Source organism: Homarus americanus, unplaced genomic scaffold (genome assembly GCF_018991925.1).
Source record: "Homarus americanus isolate GMGI-L3 unplaced genomic scaffold, GMGI_Hamer_2.0 scaffold16716, whole genome shotgun sequence".
Lineage (NCBI taxonomy): Eukaryota > Metazoa > Arthropoda > Malacostraca > Decapoda > Nephropidae > Homarus > Homarus americanus.
Window position 1 is genome coordinate 188,466 of NW_024752009.1, and position 24,615 is coordinate 213,080.

Consider the following 24,615-nt stretch of genomic DNA (forward strand, 5'->3'; position numbering starts at 1 on the left):
ATTTTCTCCATTTCACATCAGGTGTAATCATCTTGGGGCCCAATATATACCACAAAAAATGACCCTCCCTGTCTGAGTGAAGCTGTAACCATAGAAGCACATTCCTCGGGGCTGAGCGCAACAAACAATAACCTCGTTTACATCAGTGAAGCTGCAACCAGTTTGTCACTGCCATGTAAACGACAAACAATTGCGGTGTCGACTAAACTGGAGCTGTAAACAAGGATATACCTTTATCAGGGTTCTGTTAACACGCATGACCAAGAGTTAAGTTAGCGGTGTTGTCGTAACAGTATACACCCACTGCACCGCCCTGACAACACCACACTTTTCACAACTGGTGGCGTCGTCAGCAGGCTGCATTGATCTTCTGGATGAGATGTGCAGGGAGAGGAGGGGAGATGGTGGGTGGAGGTAGATAAAGGTGGAGTGGAGGGAGATGGTGGGTGGAGGATGGTGGAGGGAGGGATGGTGGAGTGGAGGGATGGTGGAGTGGAGGGATGGTGGGTGGAGGATGGTGGGTGGAGGGGATGGTGGGTGGAGGGATGGTGGGTGGAGGGATGGTGGGTGGATGGGGGATGGTGGGTGGAGGGATGGGGATGGAGGGGATGGAGATGGTGGGTGGAGGGATGGTGGGTGGAGGGGATGGTGGTGGAGATGGTGGGTGGTGGGTGGAGGGGATGGTGGGTGGAGGGATGGTGGGTGGAGGAGATGGTGGGTGGAGGGATGGTGGGTGGAGGGGATGGTGGGTGGTGGGTGGAGGGGGAGGGGATGGTGGGTGGAGGGAGATGGTGGGTGGAGTGGTGGGTGGAGGGATGGTGGGTGGAGGGGGATGGTGGGTGGAGGGATGGTGGGTGGAGGAGATGGTGGGTGGAGGGGAGGGTGGAGGGATGGTGGGTGGAGGGGGATGGTGGAGTGGAGAATGGTGGGTGGAGGAGATGGTGGGTGGAGGTGGTGGGTGGAGGGGGATGGTGGGTGGAGGGGGGGATGGTGGGTGGAGGGGGGGATGGTGGGTGGAGGGAGATGGTGGGTGGAGGGATGGATGGTGGGTGGTGGGTGGAGGTGGGTGGATGGTGGGTGGAGTGGAGGGGGATGGTGGGTGGAGGGATGGTGGGTGGAGGGAGATGGTGGGTGGAGAGATGGTGGGTGGAGGGATGGTGGGTGGAGGGAGATGGTGGGTGGAGGGAGATAGATGGTGAGGGTGGTGGGGTGGAGGGATGGTGGGTGGAGGGGATGGTGGGTGGAGGGGGATGGTGGGTGGAGGGATGGTGGGTGGAGGGAGATGGTGGGTGAAGGGGAGATGGTGGGTGGAGGGGGATGGTGGGTGGAGGGATGGTGGGTGGAGGGGAGATGGTGGGTGGAGGGGGAGATGGTGGGTGGAGGATGGTGGGTGGAGGGGGGGATGGTGGGTGGAGGGATGGTGGGTGGAGGATGGTGGGTGGAGGGGGATGGTGGGTGGAGGGAGATGGTGGGTGGAGGGGTGGATGGTGGTGGGTGGAGGGGATGGTGAGTGGAGGGATGGTGGGGTGGAGGGGGGATGGTGGGTGGAGGCGGGGAAGAACATACACCCATTTAGGCACACACAATATATACACCTTAGCTGAGTAACTGCATGATACACATATACAGTGATCTGCACTAAAGCGCACGCGCGCGCACGCACACACGCGCGCACACACGCGCGCACACACACTACTGCACCACCCTCGCCACCTCCTGCCGCCCCCCACCCACCTCGCGCAGTCCGCCACTACAACAAAATTCAGCCCATAAGAGCCCGCATCGATAGATATAAGAACAGCACCATCCCATCTATTGTTAAAATAATAAACAACTCCTGATTTATGTACTGTACAGCCCTGTAAATGTATTCAATGCTTATTATATCATTATGTCTAAATTAAACGTAAGTCTGTATATTTTCAGCCACCGGCTGCAACTCTATTAATAAACCGTTTATTATCACACACACACACACACCACAGTAATTCAGTTTATGCAGCACCGCCGTCTCTGGCTGCCAGCAAAACACTTCCAATATTCGCACACCTACCTCAGCCTCCACCTCCCCAACACGACACACTGGAAAACTCTCACCAAAACTTTGTACATCAACATTAGGCGACTGGTAAAATGGCCCAAAGTCCTAATAGGTCCCAAGCTATAACCATTAGCATTTGGGTCGAGTCTTAATGGGCCCCTACGTGAATGGGCCCCAATACCAGCGATAAGTTTAAGAGCTAGGACTTATTGGGACATGGGCCCATCAGAACTTCAACGGGACATTTAAGGACCGTGTGTCTAAAGAACAGAAACGGCACAATAAGCCAAAATATATATAAAAAAATACGACACGTACACGTAATGGGCGATAAGGAGGAAGAGGAAAGTGAGAAATGTGAAAGAGAAAAAGAAAAACAGAAAAGCAAGTGTAGAGAGAGAGAGAGAGAGAGAGAGAGAGAGAGAGAGAGAGAGAGAGAGAGTGTGTGTGTGTTTAAGGAGTGAGGCAGCGTCTTGACAAGTTGGTCAAGTGGGCAAGATAGACTGCTTAAGGGTAATAGGCTTTGCGTGAGATTACTGCCGGGTGCGTCCGAGCCAGCTGGTGCAAGTGGAGACAGGCTGAATGCAAGAAAGATCATGTGCAAGGAAGAAAGACCATGGGCAGTGAAGGAAGACTGGAAGCAAGGCAGACCAGGACAGTGAAGGGGGCCTGGAGACACAGTAGACGGGCTCAAGACAACGCAGGCGGTGTGGCAGACGAAGACATTGTACAAACATCTTGGTGAGGGACCCGACAACGGTGAGGAAATTGAAAATTGCAACTTCGCTCAGGCACCACCACCACTTTACCTCATTAATAATTATGACAACACACAAGACTGCCTTCATCAACAAGGTCATGCACGATCACACATACACACACACAAATATACACTCACAAACACAACACCAACACAGAAAGACAGACAGCCGAAGCACAAACTTTCACAGCAGAAGAACAAGATGGGCAGGTTAACAAGACCACCAACACAGTCTGAACAAAGCTGTCAAGTTCAACAACGAGAACGTCTTGAAAACCTCCCGGCCTTTCTTCCTCCTCGACCATTGTGAAAGTTGACGAAGAAAGTGTCGGCTGGAGGTGAGGTGGTTCGAACATGTTAACACAGCGTAATGCTTTTGTTGGTTTAGTTCTGTTTTAAGTCTGCCAGAAAATCTCTCTCTCTCTCTCTCTCTCTCTCTCTCTCTCTCTCTCTCTCTCTCTCTCTCTCTCTCTCTCTCTCTCTCTCTCTCTCTCTCTCTCTCTCTCTCTCTCTCTCTCTCTCTCTCTCTCTCTCTCTCTCTCTCTCTCTCTCTCTCTCTCTCTCTCTCTCTCTCTCTCTCTCTCTCTCTCTCTCTCTCTCTCTCTCTCTCTCTCTCTCTCTCTCTCTCTCTCTCTCTCTCTCTCTCTCTCTCTCTCTCTCTCTCTCTCTCTCTCTCTCTCTCTCTCTCTCTCTCTCTCTCTCTCTCTCTCTCTCTCTCTCTCTCTCTCTCTCTCTCTCCAAACATCACACACTCCTCCCTACTCCACACACATTACCACTCGTTATCTGACCCTACCACAGTACACTATCCCATCTACTTAAACAAACACATTTACCCTTCCCCTTCTCCCGTATATTTACTCAGTACAGAACAGCCTCTGCCTCTCTCACAAACATCCCCACATAATTCAACCTCCTCCCTTTCCTTCGCATAACAGCCTCCCCATCTTTTGTCTGCCCCCTCCCCTTTTTATTACTTCTCTCACACCCTTCACCTCCCTCCTCCACCCTTCTCTCTCTACCTACAAATCCTTTCCGTTCCTCTCCCTTCCCATCTTGTGCAATTAAAAAAAAATTCTTCCTCACCTCCTCACCCCTCCACCATCCCCTCGCCTCCTTTCTCTCCTTCTCCAATCCTGCTTTCTACTCTCCCTCCCCCATCAATTTCCTTTCCTCCATCATCCTCCTCTCTCTCCTTACCTCCCTCATAATCCCCCCCCTACGTTCCCTCACCTACCGTTCCCTCCTTATCCTCCCTTATCTAAGCCCACCCCTTCCCTCTCTCACCTACAGCCTCCTTCCCTTCCTCCCCCACACAACCCTCCTTTCCTCCTCCCTCTACCTGGCCCCTACCCCGAGTACACAGAGGGTAGAGGAACAAGACCCCACTGAGTTACACCTCCCGGCGATCTATCAGGTAAAGACCTGAAACTATGCATCTACTGTACATACCAGACCACATCAACGAGGACTGTACACGTGATAGAGTCGCTAAAGGAGTAATTGATCACAAGATGAAATGGAAGTACTGCCACTCCACTTCCGAGGCGGACATCCACGAAGCCATTAAACAAAAAATAGGTCGATGTAAAAAACTGCATAAAAAAGTCATCCGATCGGATGCTCAAAAAATTGAAGAATGGACGACGCACAGAGAACAAATCACGAAACCCACGGATCCCCCAAGCCAAGAACAAGAAACAATGGACTCGCTACGTAAGGCAGTGAAAATAGCAGTCTGACAAAAGAGAGAACTATCAGAGCAAGAACTCCTCCAAAGACTTCCACCAGATAATGACAACAACCATACATGGTTCCCAAAAAGTTACCAAATCTCAAAAGGTTCATTACCACCCCCGATCTATACGGCCAGGCAATAGACAACCTCCCTAGACCAGCATCCGCCAGTAGGGTCGGCGGAATATGAAATAAGGCCCTCAAAACACCCATATATGGCATATATGGGATAGGGTAGGATGTCTAGTGCCTGTACCGACAGACAATAACTAACCCATGACACAACCCTAACACACCATTAGCTTAGTTAGGCGGTCAGCCCGCCCTCTCTTACCTCCTCCTAAATTTCTTCAATTTCCGAACTATAACTTCCTTCCCCCCACCTCTAATCTTCTTTCACCCTTCCTTTCTCTACAAAAAATTAAAAAAAATCTTATCACAGAATCTTACACACACATCCTTTACCATTCCTTTAGTCGTCCTCTTTCTCTTTCTATCATTCCTCTGGTCAATCTTCCTTGTCTTCTATCTATATATCTCATACCAGCTCCTCCCCCATTCATTCTCCTTACCTCTCTCTCTCTCTTGATAAGTGCATGTGCAAATGTATCTCGTATTTTTTTGTTTGTGTGAGAGACCCCTAATCAATTCCTCAGGAGACACAAGGTGAGACAAGAGAGCAACAAAGGGAGGAGGAGGAGGGCTCTCTCTTGCTCCCTCCCCTTCAGCCCGACAACAAGTAATTAACCCTTCGTTTCCAGGTGTGACGCAGGTAAGGCCTCTTGAAATTATCTCGCCTCTCCCTCTCGTGATTCTCCTTCCACCCTCCTTCCACCTGAGACTGGTCGCTGCTGCTGCTTCTCTGACACACACACACACACACACACACACACACACACACACACACACACACGTACACGTACGTTACAGTATAACCCCAGGATCCACCACCACAAATTTCATTACCACAATCAACACAACTACCTTTACAACTTCTTGCCTTTCTTTTCTTCTTTTCACAAACTCCACAAATACATGACCACCACACACACCTCGCATTTGTCATCCTATTTACATATTCAATTCTCACGTCTGTTAACACGACTCGACATGTCTAGGTTTTCCCCAAAACAACAACAACAACTGGGTTACGATATAACCCACTGAAACACAACAGACCCGACTTGTGCTGGGGCAGACCCGACTTGTGCTGGAGCAGACCCGACTTACATAAGACGCGCTGTACTTATTCAATATCAAACGTATGCTTTACAATCAAGTTAGCAACAGCAGAGTAAGACGGTGTACACAGCAGAGTAAGACGGTGTACACAACAACAGCAGAGTAAGACGGTGTACACAGCATCAGACGGTGTACACAGAAACAGCAGTAGAGGAAGATGAGGTTATCGTCACGAACTTCACCGCTAAATTCACCACTTAACAGCTAAATTAGGATGACACAGCTGTCAAGACTGAACGACAACAGCTACTGGGAGGGAGGGAGGGAGGGAGGGCAGCATTAGGTAACAACAATGGCCCAGTGTCTGGCTCACGCAGGCAAGGAGTAACTTAATACTATACAACTACCACACCCCGCCAACCACTGCTACCCTCCACCACTACCACCCATAGCCACTGCTTCCCCTCCACCACTACCACACCCCGCCAACCACTGCTACCCACCCACCACTACCACACCCCGCCAACCACTGCTACCCTCCACCACTCACTACTGTCACAACCAACCATAACCTTGCCTCCATCGCTGACTGTCACTTCAACACACACGCACACACAGTTACTGATAGACAAAAATACCTCGAAATATCAGACTCACAACCAACAACTGACCGTCTCAACCACTCACACTGACCGGCACAGTTGTCAGCAAAGTTAATTAACACACCTTTAGTTGACCTCGCACAGCGGTTAGCCTTCAATTTTACTGACGTAGTGATGATTCGATGATGACCTGTGGAGGAGAGAGAGAGAGAGAGAGAGAGAGAGAGAGAGAGACTCACATGCACCCACACACAATCACAGACACACTATCTCACACACACACACACACACACACACACACACACACACACACACACACACGTGGGCAGAGACCGTAAAAACACAATAACACCGTCAGTCTGGTGGGTTGCTGCCGTCACTCTTGTGGTTAAGGCACTGTAGCAAGCTCGGTAATAACACCAACAGCGGTACAGTTAAATGGGTATCCTTCAATACTTGGCAGTGTATCAAGTGCTTTCCCTCACAGGTTTTATGAATCATGCACCCCAGGAGATAGTGTGTGTGTTTGTGTGTGTCTGTGTTTTGTAAAATCAGACGGACAAACAGACAAGTAGACGGACGGACATAGGGACACCGGTGACAGGATGTAAACCCAAAGAACAATAATGTCTTTTACACAACGCACAGTGGATGGCAACACAGCCTTTATTAACCCAGGATCCAGTCAGGCAGCGAACATTCTGGCGGCATATGAGTCATCCTGCCAGCGAACCAGTCACTTAACAAACTGCCAACAATACAGTCAGCCAGTTACCACTCGCTCTCCCCTGTATCAACCATCACCACTGTGTGACCAAGGTTCCTACCACAAACGACCGATAATAGTGGCAGGTGGGCGGTCCGTGGGCGGGTTGTGGGCGGGTCCAACATAATCTGGCGTATCTTCCGTATGTGTGTGTCACCAAGGGATGGAAGGGCAGGGCAGACGCTGATGAGTGCTCGTGCTGGCCAAGTGTTACCGGTACAAGGCGGATAATTAACGGCACGGAACGGTTACCATCACGCTTACTCGTCACCACCTGGAGGAACTTAACCTAACCTAACCTGTCACGGGGAATATTGTACACGCATTAAATCCACATAGTACATATTCTCTGTGGAATATATTGGTTTTAAAATTAAAGTATCATATGTACTTGTAATTATATATCATAGACTTGTTGCATAGAAATGATTATTACAAATTTACGCATATCATGAGGTGCAGATCGATTAAGGCACCAATTTAAGGGATCTTTATTGCAGGTAACTTTATGTAAATTACCACACCTGTTGAAACACCCAAACCTATACGTCTAATTAACTTGATGTATAAAGTTTGTGGACCTAGTGAGGGGAACCAGGCAAGGTGAGGGGAACCAGGCAAGGTGAGGGGAGTCAGGCAAGGTGAGGGGAAACCAGGCAAGGTGAGGGGAACCAGGCAAGGTGAGGGGAGTCAGGCAAGGTGAGGGGAACCAGGCAAGGTGGGGAACCAGGCAGGTCAGGAGCCAGGCAAGGTGAGGGGAACCAGGCAAGGTGAGGGGAGTCAGGCAAGGTGAGGGGAGCCAGGCAAGGTGAGGGGAGCCAGGCAAGGTGAGGGGAGCCAGGCAAGGTGAGTAGCGAGCCAGCGAGGGTGTGCTATGCTAGGGCAGTAGTGCAGGAATTTGGCACCACGGCTCACAATCCTATATGTTGGCACCTTACAACGTGGTGGTGGTGGTAGTGTCACAACCCTGCTGCTGGTGTGGTGATAGTGTGTGGTGTGATAGTAGTGGTGGATGGTGTGGAGATGGTGATAGTGGTGGTGATGGTGTGGAGATGGTGATAGTGCTGGTGGTGATGGTGTGGAGATGGTGATAGTGGTGGTGGTGATGGTGTGGAGATGGTGATGGTGGTGATGGTGTGGAAGATGATGGTAGTTTGTGGAGATGGTGATAGTGGTGGTGGTGATGGTGTGATGGTGATAGTGGTGGTGGTGATGGTGTGGAGATGGAGGTGATGGTGGTGGTGGTGATGGTGTGGAGATGGTGATGGTGGTGGTGGTGATTGTGGAGATGGTGATGAGTGGTGGTGGTGATTGGTGTGTGGAGATGGTGATGGTAATTGGTGGTGATAGTGGTGAAGAATTTGGTGATGGTGTGGAGATGGTGATAGTGGTGGTGGTGATGGTGTGGAGATGGTGATAGTGGTGGTGATATAAGGATGCATATTTGGGTTTGTGATGCGGGTGATGTTAAGAGTGATGGTGGTGGTGGTTAAATGACTTACAGTAGTGTGATGGATGAATGAATGAATGAATGAATGTTGGAGAAGGAAGACATTAAAGAAGAAGAGGGAAAAGAAGTAGAGAAGATAAGAAAAAGAGGCAATAGAGGGGAAGGTAGTGATAGTAGTGGTTGGTGGTCGTGGTAGTTATAGTGGTTGGTGGTCGTGGTAGTTATAGTGGTTGGTGGTCGTGGTGGTGGTAGTAGTGGTTGGTGGTCGTGGTGGTAGTAGTGGCTGGTGGTGGTAGTAGTGGCTGGTGGTGGTAGTAGTGGCTGGTGGTGGTAGTAGTGGCTGGTGGTGGTAGTAGTGGCTGGTGGTCGTGGTGGTGGTGGTAGTAGTGGTGGTTGGTGGTCGTGGTGGTGGTAGTAGTAGTGGTTGGTGGTCGTGGTGGTGGTAGTAGTGGCTGGTAAATAGTGGTGGCAGTAAGTGGTAGAGAGATTATCAACAGTGAAGTAGGTGGTGGTATCAGCTTATTGTGATAGTGGCCTCCAAGTTCGACAAGACTTCACCTTTAAGATTATGGGTCACTGTTATCATTACAACCTGATTGTCTAACACTCAGTTTAAATTGCCAGTTACAGTCAATAAGTGTCTGTCTCTGTCCCTCACCCACACACCCACACACACACACACACACACCTTACCAAACACCATCATTAACTCATACTCATCGAGAAGCTTCAAATAAAGGTTGGAAAGATACTACATATAAGTGATAAAGAGTCGTGTATAAACAGGTCTGCCTAACACGCAAACAATTATACAAACACAAAGCAGCAGGTGGCAGCCACACACCCAGCCGTCCAAGCATTGACAGATGAAAACTGACACAAGTTGAGGACAAGATGACGCACTTTTCCTCCCCCACTCCCCAAATACTTCACCTCCTACAGCCAGCTGACGAGACCACCACAAATACACAACATATGGTCACTTCACAAACAAGCGGTGATTCTTCCAAGTGGTGTTCCCAAATCAGCGTTGTTGTTGTTGTTTTGTTTTAAACTTACTGTCGTTGTTGAGTTTGTGTCTTGGTGTTGATTCTTGAATTTTACTTAAATGTTGTTTCCACCGTACGACCCAAGGAGTTTAAACACCCAGCCACTAGTACTGGAGGTGTAGTAGCCTCATTCATTGCCACCACCACCAGGGCGGGGTTCACCGAATGACGAGTTTACCATGACACACCAATTACTGAACTGTAATATAACATACTCATGCTCTACTTTCCCTCACCAACTCCATGCTCGGCACCTGTAATAAGTTATGTATCACCTGAAGATTAGCTCCCCCAGCTTATTTCACTTAAAAGATTAACCACCTTCATGCTAACCTAACCTAACACCCCAAAGGTAACCTTAGGGGGTTCTAATCATCAGGTGAAGTAAACAAGGAAGCTAATCTTTACGTGACCTTAATTTGAGTTCTGGTAATAAAAAAAAAGTACATCAGTAAGGTTGGTTAACACGGGATTTGGGGTAATAACGCAGCCTAAAAATTCACACCTGCTCTTAGAACCACAACACGAGAGAGAGAGAGAGAGAGAGAGAGAGAGAGGGGGGAAGCGTGGGAAAGTGGAGATACAAGGGTGGCTGGATCAACCTTGGCCAGCCATTATCTTACAACAGTCAAAACATACTACTTGTGTCATGACGTCAACACCCAACACTCCACCATAACCACCCACATACCACCACCACCCTATGTGACCTCTGCTCTGTAATCCTTTTTTGTGCTGAGTGAGCCGCTATCTGCAGCGAATCAATAATAAAAATAAAAATATACCAACACTACTACCACTAACACCCACCACACATCCTTCCCTGTTGGTTAAGTTCCCAGCTACTTTTAATGGAATTTTTGTTGTTGTGCTCCAAGACGTGAATCAGGTGCTAATAACCCTGGCAGTTTGAGCACACAGAACAGAACTCCTCCACCGCGGGATCACTTTACACCAGCAGGCTACAGTATCTCTCGCTTTGTGTCGTGATGGTTGACGTCCTAGTCTCGGTCTTAATATTGTCTGTCTCCGTGCACGTTCGTATGTTTATATAACCATTAATTCTCGTAAGACACACGCATGACTTTTTATTACCGCTGTTTGAGGCGATGGTCCAGATAGAGCGGCAAGGGACAGCTGATTATCATGCCCACAAATTTCATCTCTGTAAATATCTTAAGAATCTGTTCCATTCCAGGTGTTCCTTGGTTTCGTATACAGCATCCTGTATATAGCTAAGTAACCGTTCTTCCCTGTAGTAAACACAACACACAAACTTCATTAAGATACACTTTTCTGTCGCCATCACAACACAACTACTTCAGTGTATTAATGTTCATCATCACGTGGTAATAGTAGCAACACCCCTGCCCCCCGGTGTCACTGACTAGCCCACACCACCACCTGTTTACAATACAAAGCCCCACCAGCTGTGTTATAATGCCAGCTGATCTTTATCGTGTGTCTGTCTGTCTGTCTGTCTGTTGCTCCCTTGGACAATCAGAAAATTACACATGTAACTGTACCCTCCTCCTCACATAAGTAACTGTTGCGCCAGTTACTGAGAGGTGTTTCATGATAGCTCAGCTGGTTCATGATAGTGTTTTAAACTAGGGCAGAGACCCCACCCCGTGCTGGTAATAGCCAGATGACGCCTTAACTGTCTAGTTATCTGGGGAAGACTGTCTCGTCCACACCACCACCTGTGTACAACGACCTTCCACCAATTGTGTACAGCGACCTATCACCACATTTTTACAATACCCCACCACCACAGGCCTATAACGACCAATCACCACCACCACCGGCCTATAACGACCAATCACCACCACCTGCATAGGCCTACGACCAATCACCACCACCTGCATAGGCCTACGACCAATCACCACCACCTGCATAGGCCTACAACGACCAATCACCACCTGCATGGGCCTACAACGACCAACCACCACCACCTGTTTACAACGTTTCACCATCATCTCCACCACCTGCATACCACCACAACCAGCTGCTACTTCTGCTGGTGGTGGCGACGGAAGACACTACTTGTCGCCTCACACACGACTTAAAGGACCACCAGTCATGGAGTAAGAGAGACTGACTGTTGCAATGTGTCCCTCTTAAGACTCTCTCTCTCTCTCTCTCTCTCTCAGCAATATACTGTTCTCAAATCACAACACACATACACATTAAGAGTACAATAACAGATACAAACCCACACACGCAAGCGAATTAAAGTTCTGAACACACACACACACACACACACACACACTAAATATCTAAACACATTCCACACATCCATACACACCGCCAATAATCCTCCACCACCACCTGCCTCACACCCATGACACAGTGCACCATCCATCAAATTCGTCGCGGAGGACATCCTATTTCACGCATCAACTAGCTATATAAGCTATCAAGAGGTACTTCAAATCATCATCACCACCATCATCATCACCACCTTCATCATCATCATCACCATCATCATCACCACCTTCATCATCACCACCTTCATCATCACCACCATCACCACCATCATCATCACCATCACCACCACCACCACCAATCCGGACCGGGAAAGACTGTATAATTATATTTCACTCGTCAAGTCACTGTAAATATTCACATTAATTGCCAATATACTTCACACCATGATCGATCTATCCACTGCGACGATAAAGGTAATGTAATTCACATGTTAAGTCACTGTAAATATTTAACGACCCTTTAAATGGACAGTATACTTCAAACCATCATCATTTATCCAGTTCGACGATCATTATAATCTATCCTATTTATCTCGTAACAATAAATCCCTATTTCGACTGGCAGGCAAGGCAGGTTAGCAGGCAAGGCAGGTTAGCAGGCAAGGCAGGTTAACAGGCAGACAGACACACTCTCTCTCTCTCTCTCTCGCATTACGCAACAACATATTATTATTGTCCAGGACGCCTCCACACCCCGAAAGCAGGAGGAGGAGGAGGAGGCGGCCCCACACGGCCCACCGCCCTCCTGCGTGCCGCCACCACCAGGCTAGTGCTCAACGCCTTGTGATTTACTCCGCGCCACACGTCCACGGAGGTGATCCATGCCTTACAAGGTCACGGACAAGGTCTTGATGAGCACGGACTAGAGCCTTGTGGGTTACGGACAGGATCTTGGGGGTCAGGGGCTGGTTCATGGGGTCAGAGGCTTCTTCATGGGGCCAGAGACAAGTTCATGGGGGTCAAAGGTTGGTTTAGGGGGTCAGGGGCTGGTTCATCGGGGTCAGGGGCTGGTTCATCGGGGTCAGTGGCTGGTTCATCGGGGTCAGGGGCTGGTTCATGGGGGGGGGGGTCATAGATAGGGTTGGGGGTATTCGGGACTAACAACCTGATCCTCGAAGTCTCGTGCTTGTCCTCGAGGACGACACATTGCTCCTTCAAAGACCAATCACCCGAGAGACGTCTTGGAATACACGGTCCGCCTGAGCTCCAAGACTGAATGGAACCCCAGGGAGTCACAAAAGGGTCCAGACATGGTCATTGATTGGTCTTCTGTGGATCAAAGTCTTGTAACTTGTGGTCGTCAGCTCTCCTGGGTAAGGTCTTACTCTCACTGCAGGGAGTGTCAACTTGCCTGGGTGTACACCTGCTCATCTACTTACTGTTATGTGTGTTGTTTTTTTCTGGGCTGTAAGCTGTGGTCTAATAAGCAATCATTACAATCTGGAACAAGACACATACCAGGAGGACCATTAAACAGTACCATATAGACAGAGGCAGCCATCTTCACCCCCCAAGAGAGCTGTTAGTGATGGTTATCTTTCCCGGAACTGTCTACTGTGTATGGAGCGGTTCCTCGCCTCACCAACTAACTGCTGGCGGTGGTGGGATGAGGGGAGGTTAATTTAGGTTGGACTGGACTGGCTAATGCTTCTTTAGAAGAGGTGAGGTGTTTAAATTCCGTTAGTCTAGGTTACATTAGGTTACACCACGTTAGGCTACATCAGGTTAGGTTAGGTTAGGTTAGATGAGATTCGAGGACCCTGACCACAAACTGGGGAGCAGATCAGGTAGTAACTGCACAACGAACGCCTGTAAGAATATCCCAGCTTGGAAACCTCACGCCAGGTAATTGAGCCAAGTGCCGGTTTGGCCAAGTTGACCACCTCCAGGCAAGGACACCGCCACTCAACCCCTTCCCTCCCAACCAGGACAACAACTTAAATCACAACAACTTTAAACACTTCTAGCCGAAGATAACTCGACCAAAACAATATGAACTCCTACAGACCACACAAAGATAAATCGACCAGGATAACTTGATCACCTTCCTATCTGAACTCGACCACCTCCCTCCGGCCCACCAGCAGTTTCCCCCCGTGGCAAGGTAAAATTCCTCTCTAACACCACCTCCTTCCTCCACTAAACAGCAGAATAATGTTCTTCCTCCACCGGCCTGACTCACTGCTAGTACGGATCTTGGCCAGTGGATGAAGGCCATGGAGTCAAGTGATGTTTTTTTGTTCATTTCCTGTCAGTTGCTTGTTATTGCGTCATGCACATGAATTCTCAGCTTGCCTGCCAGTCCAAGTCCCTCTCTGTCTCCCTCCTTGACTACTTGCCTTCCCACCCTTCATGACTACCTACCTGACACACCACAACCTCTGGAGGGCACAGCTACCTACCACCACAGCTTCTGGTGCGTGTCCCGGAGTGATCACGCATCCTCGACCTTACAAAAAAAAACTCGGTGCAAGGAATGTGTTGATTCTCGCTTACACCTCCACCTTCTGCCACCCTGATGCAGCGACCATCTCAGCTCTCTCTCTCTCTCTCTCTCTCTCTCTCTCTCTCTCTCTCTCTCTCTCTCTCTCTCTCTCTCTCTCTCTCTCTCTCTCTCTCTCTCTCTCTCTCTCTCTCTCTCTCTCTCTCTCTCTCTCTCTCTCTCTCTCTCTCTCTCTCTCTCTCTCTCTCTCTCTCTCTCTCTCTCTCTCTCTCTCTCTCTCTCTCTCTCTCTCTCTCTCTCTCTCTCTCTCTCTCTCTCTCTCTCTCTCTCTCTCTCTCTCTCTCTCTCTCTCTCTCTCTCTCTCTCTCTCTCTCTCTCTCTCTCTCTCTCACATTAATACTGGTAATGATAATGACACCTGATCTCTTCTTGACACATCTCTCTCCTTACAGCCCCTCTTCCCCTCCCACACCCAACCACATTCAAAAGGTCTTCCAACACCCACACACAGGCACACACATCTTACCCCTCCGCCTAACACACACACACACACACGGTGAAGGAAGTGGTGCCCTCCCCTCACCCCTCTCCTCCCACCAGCTTGGGTATGTCGGGGCAGAGGAAATGACGACCTCTCCGCTAGACTGGGACAGTTAGGTAAGAGGGGGTTGTAGGTGTTACCGTCTTCCCCCTCCTCTTGTCGGTGTCGTTGTGTTTTTAGCCGTTAGTTTCGTCTCGTCTTGTGATAAGGTTGGTAGGTAGGTAGGTCTCTGTCTGTCTCTCCATCGCAAGCGCTACTCGTATCTCCTCTGCCATCGTCAACAATAACAGAACAACCCTCCCTCCCCCTCTCGTCATTAACAACAACAACATTCACCAGAGTCAACAATACCTTCTGACAACACCACCACAGAGCAGTTATTCTCTTTTGTCATTCAAGACACGACCAACTGCATAATGGAGAGGCGAAAGCAAGCGGTTTGCCTTCAGGGCCATCACCATTACCACCACTTCCATCATCACCATCACCACTACTACTACCCCCATTATTATTATTACCACTATCCTTATCATAATCATCACCATCATCATAATCATCACCACCATCATCATCAATCACCTTTGCCACCCCTAACACCATTACCACCATCACTCACCACCACTAACATTACCTTCATCACCCCTAACACCACCATCATCATCATCATCTTGCATCAGGCCGAGTGCATCCAATCAGTCTAATTAGGCCACTGAAAATAAATAACAGAATCGAATCACCTGTTCCTGACACTTCCCTAAGACCCCCTACGCCCCGTGTCCAAATTCTTGCAGGCGCATATGTTAAGGTAAATCTGGTTATCTAGACAAGATCGTAAATAATTAAGGTAAGGTTCTCAATGCAACCTATTGTAAGCGTCCTGTCGTGAGCCAATTAGACGCGTGTTTACATCAATGGTTAAGACATAATAATAATAATAATAATAATAATAATAATAATAATAATAATAATAATAATCTGTGTCGTAGCTAAAACAGACGTGGGCTCCCCAGTTAAGACAAAAAATATAAAAAATATAAACCATTCAGTATTCGGATCCGGGATAACATTACGATACCGGAACTTTACCCAATTGGATCACACCATAACCTAATAAATGAACCTGACCGACCTAACTTGAACCTGCACATGACGATAACGTTCTCCTGACATTATATAACCACTTTTCCATACCTAGACCAAGAGGTGACATGAGATCGTCAACACCCTGAAAAAAACTAAAAAGAAAATATAAAGTGGTCAGGGAAAAGTTTTAATTTTTAAATATTTTGATCCATTTCTTATTTCTTATTATTATTATTATTATTATTATTATTTTTTTTTTTTTGAGGGGGGGGATGTGAACAAAGGTAACAATTGTAACTGTCCACTAAAACACGTTACAATTCATCTAAAATTTCATAAAGTAATAAATTAATTAACACCGCGTAGCACGACCTCCAGACTAACACGTTTTAAACACTCGCAACTCAATTTAGTCTTAACTTGATGTCGTTATCTGTGATGGACATATTACCTACATGAGTTACCGCGGCGTCAATCACTATATTTCTAACATCACTCAACACTGCTAGAGGTGAACGAGTTCTTCCGCCATCAGTGAAGGTGGGGGTGGGTGAGGCTGTGAATGGGTGGACGGGAAGCCAGTTTGGTCCTGTGGCCTCCGGCGAGCTACATTCCTCCCAGCGGCTACGGGCATAACCTGGACCCCGTCAGCTGAGCCGCCCTCCACACCACCAGACACGTGCTGTATTATAGGTAACTCTCTCTAAGTCTGTCCAGGTTCGGGTACACTCACCTTGCAGACGTCTGAGTGTGGTCCTCTGGAAGTGTTCGACATGAGGAGGGTCGGATACATACCAAGCATATGAGAGGGCCTGTGTGTGTGTGTGTGTGTGTGTGTTATCCTGCTTGCTATATACTCATAAACATGTATGCATCTGTAAACAAACACAATTAACAACATACACAACGGCGCACGTACACACATACACAGTCCGGGCTAGCCTGGGTGGCCTGACTTCCTCGTGATCTTAATTACTATCATCACCACGGAAGAGGAGCCGCGAGAAACAAACACACACACACCACAATACCCCTCAACACCCCCCACTATTACTAACTTAACACAGGTACAAACTCCCCATCATCGATTAGGGGACTGAGGCAGCCAGTAATCTTGACCCTCCACCATCCGGGTCCTGCAAGACCAGCTATACCATTAATAGTTCCCTGTCATTTTGGTCTCCCATCATTGTGCAGTAAATAATTGAGCTGAAAAGTCCGTGCGTTAATTTTGTATTAAATTATTGATTATTTTCTAGTTGCACGCCTCCTAGCTGATGAATCGTCACACTGGAATCCACTGGGGCGTACTGTACTGTGACCTCCATACCCCACACTACAAATGGTGGACCATTGTCATATTTCTGCAGTTTGACAGTTTAAACAAGTACGGTAAGTGGTAAGAATATAATTAGTTAATAATTTGTGTAGTTTATATAGTTCCTTATGTTAGATAGTAATACCTCACCTTTCAATACGGGTCGGAGGTGCTGCTACCTTGGTTTACAGATCATGTTCACTTCACAATATCTCGCTACTTACAAATATACCTTTAGTCGTGCACGACCCAAGTCTATAATCACCGCTGATGAACAACTGTTACAGATAAGATCCATTATTGTTGAAAACAGATCTAATCTCGTGAAATATAATCATGGTGCTTCAGGACGCTGGGATGTGGTGGCCAGTACACACACAAAAAGTTCCTGAAGTTTGTTGTCATTTGTGTTTATGAGTTGAGGTATGTATAACTACACTGGCTCTCCTCTATAACATTTACAACGACCACAGATTTACGTGACCGACTTAAAGGTAGTGTTGCACGTAGCCAGATATTGTATAGTGGAGTTGTCGTGCATACCAGAGGAGCACCTTCACCCCTGATCGATGGTTGAGTCTGTATAGTCACTACAGCCTGTGCCTGAGTCGTCGACGCTTCCTTCACCCGGTATAAGACGAGGACCTGGAGTGTGTTCTCGTAGGGGGGTAGAATACACCTCGTTAGGGCCGATTCTGAAGCCCTATTTCAACGCTGTTTTGGAGGGCAACATCTCTCTCTCTCTCTCTCTCTCTCTCTCTCTCTCTCTCTCCTCAGCTTCACCTGTTAAGTCTCTCCCCCAGGTGATAGTCTCGACCTTCCCGCCACGCACACCCAAGTAATGACAACCCTCCTCTTGCACCCGACACGCACACATACACTCTTAGAGACAGACAAAGAGACAGAGAGAGACAGACAGGCAGACAACTTCAATACACAATTCGCAGATACTCAAACGTTACACCCCCCCTCCCCTTAGTACTCCACATTCTTCCCCTCACCCACACCCCCCCTCCCCTCACCCACACCTCCTCAGTACCCAGCATTCCCCTCACCCACACCTCCACCACATTAACTCCTCCCCGACCCCCCACTACATCCAATTGATACATACTTCCTTCCAGCCGCCACCTGGATGGATTTTCCCCGACTCTCATGCCTACTCCTCCAGGAAGAAGGGTACGATTCTTAACGAACGAACGAACGAGAACGAATCTGAACGAGAGAGAGAGAGAGGAGAGAGAGAGAGAGGGGGGAAGGGAGGAATAAATGTAGAGATGATAATAATAAGTTATGAAAATAGATCAATAATAATTATATAACGACAATGACCAAAATAACAACAACCACCTAATGATGACAATAAAGCTTATAAAACAGATCAGATTATAAACATTATATTCAATTGTTGTACTGAATTCATAAAACCTATATCAGTCACGGGGAAAAAAAAATATTCAATAATTCAAACAACACAAAAATAAATCAGGTAATCTAAGGAGAGAAAACACACACACACACACACACACACACACACACACACACACACACACAATAATTCCTTACTCAAGATGTTGTTAATACCATCAGCTGACCAAACTTGCTGGAGGACAGACATAATAAAATAAGCTCTGCCTGTATTACCATTTCTCTCTTGTTTCCTTCTCCTGGTGGTCTTTGTCTCTCACTGTTCTCTGTCTCCACTCCTCCACCTGGGGCCACTCCTTTGATGGTCATCCACTCACCATCCACTCTCATCCACCGCTCTTTCCACTTTGTCTTATTAATTTGTTCTTCCTCTGTATTTCCTCCTGCCCTCCACTCTCACCCTCCTCCACCCCTACATACACATTTGACCCTAATAGGAAATAGCAAGATAAAGAGCCACACTTACAATATGACGACTCTACGGTATGACTGACTCTGCGGTATGACGACTCTACGGAATGACGACTCTACGGTATGACGACTCTGCGGTATGACGACTCTGCGGTATGACGACTCTACAGTATGACTCTCCCACGACAGACAGACTCACCTGTAACAAAAAACACAATAATTATATATCTTTCAGTAACACCCTCTGTCTCTAGTTCATAATATCATTGCGAGATAATAATAGTTTGGCTTTGACAACAGACACTAAAAATAACACTAATAATAACATAAAAAATAATAAAATAATACGGCACTAATAACAAAACATTACCAATAATAATAACCGTAATAACAACAAGAACGGTAAAAATAATAATAGTATTAACCTATATTAGTATTACCACTACTAAAATACCATAAACAATATCAACATAACTATTATTTAAACAACATAATCAGGAAACAGTAATGTTACAATAGCCCCGCCCGCCCAGGCTGTTGGGGTCACTCGCCACCATACTGAAAAGTGTCTCTCTTCTTTTCAACATGTATCTTTATTCTGGTTGTACATTCATGGACATCTGAATGAACAATATGACGCTGTGGGAAGTGCAGCTGTGATGTAACTCTGTACATTTAAAACACTTTGACTCTCTGGCACACGATGGGGAAGAAGTACCAGCAGATGGGTTCAACTACACAGCATTAATTGATAAGTTAAGTGAGAAATTGAAAATTAGGTTTGAAGAGTTCAAGAACAGCGAACATGATAATTATAAACTTCACTGCAAATCCATTTGCTGTCAACAAGATATGTCAGGAGGCATTGCAGATGGCAGTAATTGAACTTCATTCCAGTGTCGAGCAACGCGCATTCTTCGTAGATTAGTATTATTATTATTATTTTTTTTTTTTTTATTAGTTGGCCCGTCAAGAACCCCCATGGGTCCCCCCCTGTACTGGACCGACCTCCACACACCACTACCATCACACATTAAAACAACAACTGTATCTAAACCACGAAACTTTAAACCCTCCCTCAACTCTACCTGACGTATACAAACTGTTTCCCACAACATCGCCAGTACACACTAACCGCCTGGGTCACTAAAACTATCACAGGCTAATCTAACTCTTCTCCCTATCTGTAAAACCTCCCTGCATTATTCATATTTGAACTGACGAAATATAACTGTTAACCCTTACATCATAATTAACCTTTAAAATATTTCCTGGGTAATTTAAACTGTGGCAATCTGACTTTTCACCAACCACCACCAGTTAACATTATAATTCTCTACCGTTACTCACACTTACACCTGTCATCATCAAACCTTCCTCACAACCATCATTAGTGCACAAAAAACAACCTTCCATTTATTACCTTCGTTTAAACTCCCATAGAGTGACCACGGTACCCCAACTGCAATACACACACATCATCATTAACTCTCTAACTGGAACTATTTTCACATCACCAATAGCCACTAACTCACTCCCTACAATATCAACATCATTTTAAAGGGGATTTTCAGCACATTATCATCATTAACACACTCTAAAACTCCCTAAAACTATTATTATTATTTACACTACGATATTAACTTTTCACCTTAAAATTAGCCAACTCAATTTAATTCCTATCATATTTTACGCTTTAACTCGTAACATAAATTTTCAGCCTTAAAATTGGTCAACCTGCACTTTAATTCCCTGCGTAATCTACATGTTCAACTCTCATTATCGACAATTACTCCCTTTACCCGTATCATCATCGCCATATACACACTAACTTACTGGGCACTCAAGTGGTTGTCATGGGACCCCCCCCCTCCCCCACAACCCTCACTATCCGGCTACTACCACCGTCAGTCAGTATCCAGCTACCATGATGTCAGTCAATTATCCGGCTCTCACCACCGTCAGTCAGTATCCGGCTACCACCACCGTCAGTCAGTATCCAGCTACCACCACCGTCAGTCAATTATCCGGCTCTCACCACCGTCAGTCAGTATCCAGCTACCACCACCGTCAGTCAATTATCCGGCTCTCACCACCGTCAGTCAGTATCCAGCTACTACCACCGTCAGTCAGTATCCAGCTACCACCATCGTCATTCAATTATCCGGCTCTCACCATCGTCAGTCAGTATCCGGTTTCCAGCATCGTCAATCACTATCCGATCCGGCTCCTACCATCTTCACTCAGTATCCGACTTCCACCTGCCAAAACCTGTAATCCGACTCGCCTCACTACCAAGTCCCAAAGCCCCCCACACGACTCAACAAGCTAACTAAATGTGGGTAGATAATATTTGTATCTTTCAATGGACATTATACAAAAATATATATAGTTGTAGGAGAGAGAGAGAGAGAGAGAGAGAGAGAGGTAACGCCGTGGCAACCCTAAGACAAATGAAGGTATTACAGGCTACTGTTTACTTGGTGACGGAATACCTGACTCTCTCTCTCTCTCTCTGTGTGTGTGTGTGTGTGTCGGCTCAACCACGCGTATGTATGAATGTATACAGGGGTGTACTAGTATCTTACAGGCACCCTAGCAGTGAAGAACAGACTAAGCCAGACTTGGGGTCAACAGTGGCAGGTGTGGAAGAGAGTGAGGGGAGGCGGCAGGTAGGGAGGGAGAGAACAGATAGAGGTGGAAGGCAGGGAGGTACGAAGGAAGGAAGGAGGGAGGGAGGGATGGCAGGCAAGCGGGCGGGGTGCGGCCACCACCACCTCCACACTGCAACAGCATCAATATCTCTTTTACTCCCCTCCCCGTGGGCGTGGCCTCTTAATACCCAGTGGGCGTGTCCTCTCAATACCCAGTTGGCGTGGCTAATACCAACAACGCATCCCTTTTTAATACACAATTTTCGCCCACGTTTAGTACACCAAATTTCCAATCTTCCTGACCTGACTAGTGGAGATTCGTGATATCTTTGTTCTTTGACGGTCAATATAGTTATGGCTGTTATCAACGACCTGCTGTGAATGGGGATAACACCATGAGTTTATTACCATCGTTCACACATGAGAGAGAGAGAGAGAGAGAGAATGTTCTGGTAAACACCCAAGATCACTGTATATGCCACAAGTGTCATCACCGGCCGATAAATCTTGCCAGGGGTCCAGATTGCCAAACATTCCACACGTTAATACTCTAATTCATCTAGTTATAGTCCTCCCCGTGTAAATTTGAACGCATATTAGAGGTTAATTAAATGATGTTATCCTGAATTAACCAAACAGATCCGGTTTTATGTTCACAATTACAAAGGAAATTCAACGAAGGAAAAGTTGAGCATCTGGCTCCCTCGTCTCGACTTCACTCCCCCTACCTGGAGACGTGCGAGCGCATCGAAATGACCCACTTAAACTGCGACACAAGTATTGCACACAAAATGACGTCGAAACTGTGCTGAGACTGTACTAGAAATGACTACATTCTCCCCGGGAAAGACAAAAGGCGGGAAGAATCTCCCCGAGAAGTTTGGTCTCCGACATAAACAACGTCTCGCCATGACAGAAGAAAAAATTGTCCACATAACCACCAGCTTTGTGTCGAATCTGTCCCAAGCGTTGGTTCGAATCCTTGTTTATACCGTTTGTATTAATGACTTTATCTTATGTTGAATCCGATTCCTGTTCACACGGTTCACTTTACCCAGTGTTGTCCCCTTTATAAAGTTTACAATGTTGACTTTACCCAGAGCTGGTTCAAACCCTTTAGCTCATATTATTCACTGTATTGAATTCACCCAATTTTGGTTCGAATTCCTGTTCAGATGATTCATAATGGTGAATTTATCCGGTGATGATCGAGTCCCGGTTTATAAAGTTCACAGTGCTGACTTAAGGCTGCCCCACTGTTGGTTTGAACCCCTTTCCTGCCCCCTCCCTCACCAAGGCCGCCGGGGCTCCCTCCTTTCACCCACCAACACAAAACAATACGAGTCTTTTAAAGCGAAGTTATGCTCACGGTTCACCGTACTGTACGTTATAAAAATACAGAACAATACATACTATCTTACTGTCTCTGTCTCACACCTGTCTCTGAACCTTTTAATGTCTCCCCGTCTCGAAATAAGTTTTTAGACATGAAAATTACACACGCTTCATCTTACGGCCTCTGTCTCTTTTCTCTTGCCTGTCTCGAGACTTCTTTTCTGTCTTATCGAGTCTTACAGATCTTAAACGACCCGCTTCATCATAATACGGTCTTTTGTCTCTTACCAGTGTCAAGACTCCTTCTCTTTCTCTCACCGTCTCTTGAGGTCTTAAAAGTCAATAATTATGCAAGCGAGGATGGTGGAGATATGTGTACTCTTCCCCCTGTCGGTGAGTAGGAACAGCCTGTAGGATCACGATGCATAATTGAAGATATGAGGCCACGTTGCACCACACACACACACACACACACACACACACACACACACACACACACACACACTCAGCTAATTCTGCTCTTTTTTTCTTTATCTCTCTGGCTCCGTTAATTTTCTTGCTCTCTCCTACCCACTTTTATCTCTCGCTCTCTTAGTAAAAAACGAGAGAGAGAGAGAGAGAGAGAGAGAGAGAGAGAGAGGTGTGTGTGTGTGTGTGTGTGTGTGTGTGTGTGTGTGTGTGTGTGTGTGTAATAATAATAATAATAATAATAATTAACGGTTTATTGAAAGAGCTTGGCAGCCAGAAGGCTGAAAATATACAGTTACATATTTGGGGAATGGGTTACGAATTACAAATAATATACAAGTGACATAAGTGACACAAATAAGACATATAGTAACTTAGATGGGGATCAGCTCAAAATACAGTTCATTTCAACATAGTGACAGTGTAGGGAGCAGTGTTTACTGGGAGTGAATACACTGATTTATTACATGTTATTGATAATTTTTACAATGGTTGGGACTGGGCTGTTCTTATAGCGATCAGTTCGTGCACGTATGGGCTGGATGCGGTTGTGGTGTCGAACAGCAATTCTCGGACTAGGGATCTCAGGTGGTAGTAGGAGCCGGTGTCGAGGATGGTGTAGAAGCTTCTTACCAAATTTGCAGATGAGGTCGTGGTGATGGTCAGTGAGAGTCGAAAGGGTCAGTGTGTTGAGCGCTTCTTGATATGTGGAGTAGGAAGGGGAGAGAATAATCTTGCATGCCCTCTTTTGCACTTTTTCTAGGTGTTTACGTTGTGTGGCATTTAGGGAGGAAGACCAGGTGGGGGAGGCATAGGTGAGCTTAGGAAGTATGAATGTTGTGTAAACACTGAGGAGCTCGGTGCAGGAACTCCGAGGGACTTGAGTCGGCGGAGGTGGTGGAGAAACTGGAGGATTTGACAACTTCACTGACGTGTGGTTTCCAATTTAGTTTGTTGTCTATGGTGACGCCGAGGAGCTTCGTGGAATCTACAACCTGGAGTGTGTTCGGACCTAGGGTAATGGAAGGAGGTGGGACAATGTCGGAGGAGAGGTTGATGTGCATAACCATTGTCTTG

General features: G+C 46.9%; 1 long non-coding RNA gene across 1 annotated transcript in view; it reads right to left on the reverse strand.

Moving 5' to 3' along the window:
* Nucleotides 1-19,111: 19,111 nt before the first annotated feature.
* Nucleotides 19,112-24,615, reverse strand: part of LOC121854912 — a 92,651-nt gene continuing 87,147 nt past the window's right edge. The window contains exon 3 of the long non-coding RNA XR_006086665.1: nucleotides 19,112-19,280. This is a non-coding gene — a long non-coding RNA (uncharacterized LOC121854912). The remainder of the gene's footprint in view (nucleotides 19,281-24,615) is intronic.